The 6,799-nt window shown below is 48.0% G+C and overlaps 1 pseudogene across 1 annotated transcript; it reads left to right on the plus strand.

The window, feature by feature from the left end:
- The first annotated feature begins 6,418 nt into the window (after positions 1-6,418).
- LOC310792912 (transcription initiation factor TFIID subunit 13 pseudogene) lies at positions 6,419-6,799 on the plus strand (annotated as a pseudogene). Its single transcript has one exon. The product of its transcript is annotated as a transcription initiation factor TFIID subunit 13 pseudogene (transcript).

A 6,799-nucleotide genomic window follows, 5' to 3' on the forward strand; every position in this document is an offset into this window, starting at 1 on the left:
ATGGCGTTATTAAAAGCAGACTGCATCTACATCTGCATCTCCCCGATGTTAAAATTAATATCTTTATCGTCCCTTACAGGGAAATTGGTTTGCAGCCAGGATGTATAAAAGAAAACACACACATTATACAAACACATACACACACACTGTATGTGTGTTTGTGTTTGTGTGTTTGTGTTTGTGTTTGTGTGTGTGTGTGTGTGTGTGTGTGTGTGTGTGTGTGTGTGTGTGTGTGTGTGTGTGTGAGACACGCACTGCTTGAGCTGAGTGAAGGTGCACTATCTGAAGCTGGTGCATCAGGATACATTGGGGAAGTATGAAGCAACAACAACAACAGCAACAACAACAACAACAACAGCAGCAGCAACAACAACAACAACAACAGCAGCAGCAACAACAACAACAGCAGGGCATCAGAGGGCAGAGACAGTAGTAGCATCAGCAGGGTCCAAGTGCATAAGTCAGTAGACAGTCTGTGCAAAAGAGCAATTCCAGACATCAATAAAGTGCTATTCAACAATTGAATGGATCGGATAGTATAATAAGGATCCTACGTCTGGTCTGTGTTTACAAATAGTCCTGCTATAAATTTTATGAATTAGCTGGGATTCCCATCTTCCCGAGGCGAGCCCTTTCAGACAGACGGTCGATTCGGGGCTATGATGACTACCTCCACTGGCGGAATGAAAGGCCTAACACAAATTATCCACCACTCCCCTTTCACCACTTTCACATCGGACAGAGGCGAGGATGACATATTCCGCAACATTTTCCGCTTTCAAGGCGTGTGTGAATGAGTCTTCTATCTCTCTCTCTCTCTCTCTCTCTCTCTCTCTCTCTCTCTCCTGTGCCAAGAGTCAGGCCCCCTCTGTTTCTCAGCTCTTCTGACAGGAAGCCCCTCCTCCCCCTGCTCCCCTGGCCGGGCCCCTCCTCCAGCTGCAGTGGGCGTGCGGAGGGAACAGAGCGTGCAGATGTTCTAAACCACATCCGCTCCCTGGAAGACGTGCTGTAGGCCGTTACCGTAGGCGCAGGCGCTTAGCTTTCCACCAACAGCGCAAGGCCGTGCGTGCGTGCAGGCACCAAAGCACAACAGATCTCCAGTATACTGTAACTGTACTTCCCCCACTAGTGGGACTCACACAAAAGAGCAGGGCTGGCTGTGTAAGACAAACAGAGCCACAGTATTCTGTATAAAGAAAACATCATATCCTATTTCTTTGGTGACTTTTGGACTCCCTCTCTCTCACTCTCTGTGTGTGTGTGTGTGTGTGTGTGTGTGTGTGTGTGTGTGTGTGTGAGAGAGAGAGGGAGAGAGAGAGAGAGCGAGAGAGACAGACAGTGACAGGCAAAAAGAGATGGAGACAGAGAAGGTGGAGCGAGGGAGAGACTTGATGTAGCACATGATATAGAATCTATATCACATAATGGAGTTCTGCGTTACGTCTCTCCTTCCCTCCATCTTATATAACCAAGAATTCTCTGGAACTACTACTACTACTACGTATGAGGGAGGGGAATAGTAGAGGGGGTTTCTGTAGCCTAAAAGCCTTTGTGAAGCGCCAGGAGCATCAAATAAAATAAAAAATAATTAAACATTTCCACAAATGGGAATTCTCTGTGACCGGGTAGCCATTTGTCACAATTTCTTGACAAATAGGCCAAGCACTTCGTGATACTTAAACCAATCAGCAGCCAGCCAGATACTTAAACCAATCAGCAGCCAGCCAGATCTCACAGCAGATCTGTCTCACTCACTCGCTGGCAAATCACGAGTGATTGTCGGTGCTCCATCATTAGGCTGTCCAAGAAAATTACAGCCAGAATAAAACCATGGCCTGTTAAGTTGTTGAGCCTCTCTCTCTCTCTATTCTCTCTACTAGTCTCGTCTATCTCCTCTTCTACTCCAAACACCCCAAATATACCTATAACATGCAGGCAGGCATTAGGCTGGTTTCACACCGACGACCCAAGCCTTGCCTATGCCTTGCCTTTACCCACGCTTTTTAATAGGCGTCCGTTTTAGTCAACGAGGCTGTGTACACCGGCCGCCTGAGCGTGAACCCTGCGTGTACCCACGCCTTGCCTGTGCCTTGCCGATTTTATCGAATAGGCGTGAGTTCTATTTTGAAGCCGACAAGGCGCGTGCAGGCAGGCTTCTTCTGTCAAGCCATGAAAGAAAAACGCACAATATCCGTCGGAAATTGCAAAGGCAACTGAATTTCAAAATAAAATGGAGTTACTACAACAGTGTTGAGCAGAGAGAGAGAGAGAGAGAGAGAGAGAGATTGACGGGTGGCTATCACGTGGGGCTTTCTCCCCGTCGGCAAACAAATCTTCATGAGAGAGAATAGCGACCGAAGAAGCAAGATGGACAATGTTGTTGTGCCAGGCTGCCAGCACATAGCCTATTCTTGCAAGATCACCTCTCTAAAATGTCCGACTATAGTCAGACCTGGTTATACATATCCAGCATCAATAGAACATTAAATATATCCGATTTATTTTACCTAGAGGCTACCCATGACAATTCTGGACAACACGTGAAAAAATACAGTCGGGAGAGAGGAGAGGCGCTTGTGACTCGGCTCCAGGTTCGGCGTGCAAAAGGCGTGCGGTGTGATCGCAAAAGCGTGTACAGGTTCACGCCCAGCTCGGCGTAGGCGTGGGTTGAGGCAAGGCAAGGCTTGGGTCGTCGGTGTGAAACCAGCGTTAGGCTGGTTTCACACCGGCGACCCAAGCCTTGCCTATGCCTTGCCTTTACCCACGCTTTTAAATAGGCGTCCGTTTTAGTCAATGAGGCTGTGTACACCGGGCGCCTGAGCGTGAACCCTGCGTGTACCCACGCCTTGCCTGTGCCTTGCCGATTTTATCGAATAGGCGAGAGTTCTATTTTCACGCCGACAAGGCGCGTGCAGGCAGGCTTTTCTGTCAAGCCATGAAAGAAAAACGCGACAATATCCGTGGGAACCGACAAAGTCAACTGAATTTCAAAATAAAATTAAGTTTCTACAACAGTATTGAGCAGAGAGAGAGAGAGCGAGAGAGAGATTGACGGGTGGCTATCACGTGGGGCTTTCTCCCTGTCTGCAAACAAATCTTCATGAGAGAGAATAGCGACCGAAGAAGCAAGATGGACAATGTTGTTGTGCCAGCACATATTCTTGCAAGATCACCTCTCTAAAATGTCCGACTATAGTCAGACCTGGTTATACATATCCAGCATCAATAGAACATTAAATATATCCGATTTATTTTACCTAGAGTACAGGCTACCAATGACAATTCTGGACAACACGTGAAAAAATACAGTCGGGAGAGAGGAGAGGCGCTTGTGACTCGGCTCCAGGTTCGGCGTGCAAAAGGCGTGCGGTGTGATCGCAAAAGCGTGTAACAGGTTCACGCCCAGCTCGGCGTAGGCGTGGGTTGAGGCAAGGCAAGGCGTGGGTCGTCGGTGTGAAACCAGCCTTAAGAGGAGATCATGGCCAGTTCCATTTGTATTCGGAACTAAGAATCTCCCCGGTCAAAGGTGTGACATCACCTGATCGTGGATTCCCTACCCCGATCTCAGGGGGGGGGGGGGCCTCACCAGCCCCAACCTCAAAATCCAAGAAGATAGCAAATCCGCCCTTCAACAGTGAGTTGTAATATACACTGTTTATCAGCACTTCTGTCTTATTTGTGTCTCATTAAATCAGCTGTAAACACAGTACTGTCTAAACTTCTATCTGCGGACATGTTGCTAAGGTTTTAAAATAGCCTACAGCGAAATGTGTTGTTGTTAGCAACTGTTATTGATCAATTGCTAGCCTGGTTAAAGCTACAGCTGTAGTCTGGCTGGCCAGCCTCCTCTCCCTTCCGTCCGAGGTGTCTGGCGCCACGGAAACAGGCAACAGGGATAAGCCCTCCCCTGCTCTACTCTGCTCTCCCATTGGAGTGACTGTTTCGGTGGCAGCCGGATGTCCGCTCCCGGCTTATTACAAGCTCTGTCATTGGCTCCGACCATGTCAATCAGAGTGGCTTCCGCTTCCTCCTCCCTGTGTGTCGCTGTAAATAGTGCCCTGCCGCCTCAGTGAAAACAACAACGCTAACTAGCTAGCAAGCTAACGGCATAAACCTACACTCTAGCTCGTTGCTACACGCTGAAAACGGCAGGTTGGATTGTTGAAAACTATTTTCCAAGGGCACTGCCACTAAGCGCCGCCCATCGCAATCCCACTATGGAGACCTGCGGCGCCAGACTCCTCGGACGGAAGGGAGAGGAGGCTGGCCAGCGAGACTAGGTTACAGCTGAGCTAACCCTGGCTGCTTTCCCGATTGTTTTACTGGAATGCGGTCAACTCGGCTGTGACGTCACTCAACTGGGATATTCCTAGTTCCCAATACAAAAGGAATGCACCGTCAATGTAAGGAAGAGGCTTCAGCTTTCACAGTCCATGAGCACTATACCACACCCTGAACAAGCTCTCAATCTGATTTTCTAACATAACGACCATGACACAAACACACCGTGGCAGCCTACATATTTTATAACACTGATTCTCAGGATGGATTAGTCAATCAGAATCCTGCACAGGGTCATTAGCACGCAGCAATTAAGCCATTTGTTATAGCACATCATGCATTCATCATTTACAAGCTCTCATCCGATCAACACAGCACGTCAATCAGCTGACAGACAGACAGACAGGGAGGATGACAAACAACTTGAAAAAGACAACACACGAGTGTTGGGACTCGTAGTGTTGAGGAGCTAAAGAGCGATTTGTTTTTTTTAGCCTATAGCCTACTGGCTTTATCGTAGGCCTACTGTACTTTAAAGGATTGACTATAGCAGCCTATGTTTTCTTCTTCCTCATTGCCAGCGGATATAGGACACAACAGCTAGAGTTACAACAGCTCTTTTCCACAATGGCAGCGTTTCCACTAGCAGCACCACCCTACTACTACTACTACTACTACTACTACTACTACTACGAGTCACGAGAAAACACAAACGCACGAGCGCGCGCGCGCACACGCTCTCTCGCTTTCTCCCTCTTTCTTTCTTTCTCTCTCTCTCTATCGCTCTCTCAATATAAATTGCGTCAGAAATGTTGTCTCCTTACCGGTTTGTCACTTCGGTTGTCGTTTGGCTGCAGCAGCAGCGACGACGACACGGCGGCATTCCGTAGTAAACAGTTCAGAGGAGCTTTAAAACAGCGTGTAAGAGTTGTTTACAAAGTTTCACCCTGCACTCCGATTGGTCCGTGTGCAGCGAAGGCGACGCCCCAAACCTCGGTCACTGGGCCGAGTCTCAAGCAGCGCTGTGCCTCCTGGACTCGCCGTCTAGCTTCCTGTACCCAGAGGAGGGAAGCACGTGAGCTGTTGATCTGTAGTATGCGCCTTGTTGTGGCGAGCTGTTGTGTTTGGGCTCTGCTTGCTTTAGCTGCTCTGGCCTGTGGACAGATGTTGAGGCCCATTCTGTGATGTAGGCTGCAGATCTCGTTCTCTATAGCTAGCCTCAACGCGAGACTCAGCCTTCATTCTTCAGGTTGAGTCTCGCCGTAGCAAGTCCTCAGTCAACTGCATGCATCTCACTGATGATGTAAGACAGTAGGGAAACAGTGGATACATCCAGAAGGAGGCGGTAATGCAATCATAGACATTGTGACATCCTTCCCTGCTGAGGCTATAAGTAGGACCGGTGCAACTCGATCTCGATGTCACCGATACAGTATAGACCCTTCTAACGGGGGTCATTTTGTGTCCAAAAGGCAGGGTAAACACAGGTGCAAGCAAAACACTAATAAGGGTTTCCAACTTCCATGATTGGAATTTGGAAACCCTCATTAGTGTTTTGCTTGTACCTGTGTTTATTCTGCCTTTTTGACACAAAATGGCCCCGTGAAAAGGGTATATTCTATGCATATTAAGTAGGCTATCATCAGTGAGTGAACTCATCACTGATGACATCACTCATTGATGATATCACAATAGACCCTTCTCACGGTGGCCATTTTGTGTCTAAAAGACAGGGTAAACACAGGTGCAAGCAAAACACTAATGAGGGTTTCCAACTTCCATGATTGGAATTTGGAAACCCTCATTAGTGTTTTTGCTTGCACCTGTGTTTACCCTGCCTTTTTTTTTATTCTGCCTTTTCGACACAAAATGGCCCCCGTGAAAAGGGCCATTTTGTGTATAGAATTGGTGATGTCACTTGAGCACTTAATGATGTCATCTTACTAAGATGACATCATCAAGTGCTCAAGTGACATCACCAATTCTATACATACTGTAAGTGATATCATTGGTGATTTATGACAGACTGTTGATGTCATAGACATTGTGACATCAACATTGAATCCTTCCCTGTAGAGGCTATAAGTAGGACGAAGTGCAAGAACGTGTGATTGGCATTGGAACTTGAAGCAGGAGGATGGCGGACGAGGAGGATGAGGCTGGTTTGGATGAAGAGGAGTCCAGCGGGGTGGATGTGCAGGGCCACAGGAAGAGGAAGAGGCTTTTCTCCAAGGAGCTCTGCTGTATGATGTACGGATTTGGAGACGACCAAAACCCGTATACGGAGTCTGTGGATATTCTGGAGGACCTGGTCATTCAGTTTATCACCGAAATGACCCACAAAGCGATGTCCATCGGGCGCGAGGGCCACATCCAGGTGGAGGACATCGTTTTCCTCATCCGCAAAGACCCAAGGAAGTCCGCCAGAGTCAAAGACCTGCTGACGATGAACGAGGAGCTGAAGATAGCCCGCAAAGCTTTCGACGAAACAAAGTATGGCTCCGAAATTCACAGTTGA

This window comes from Poromitra crassiceps (genome assembly GCF_964638095.1).
Source record: "Poromitra crassiceps genome assembly, chromosome: 18".
In the NCBI taxonomy this organism is placed as follows: domain Eukaryota; kingdom Metazoa; phylum Chordata; class Actinopteri; order Beryciformes; family Melamphaidae; genus Poromitra; species Poromitra crassiceps.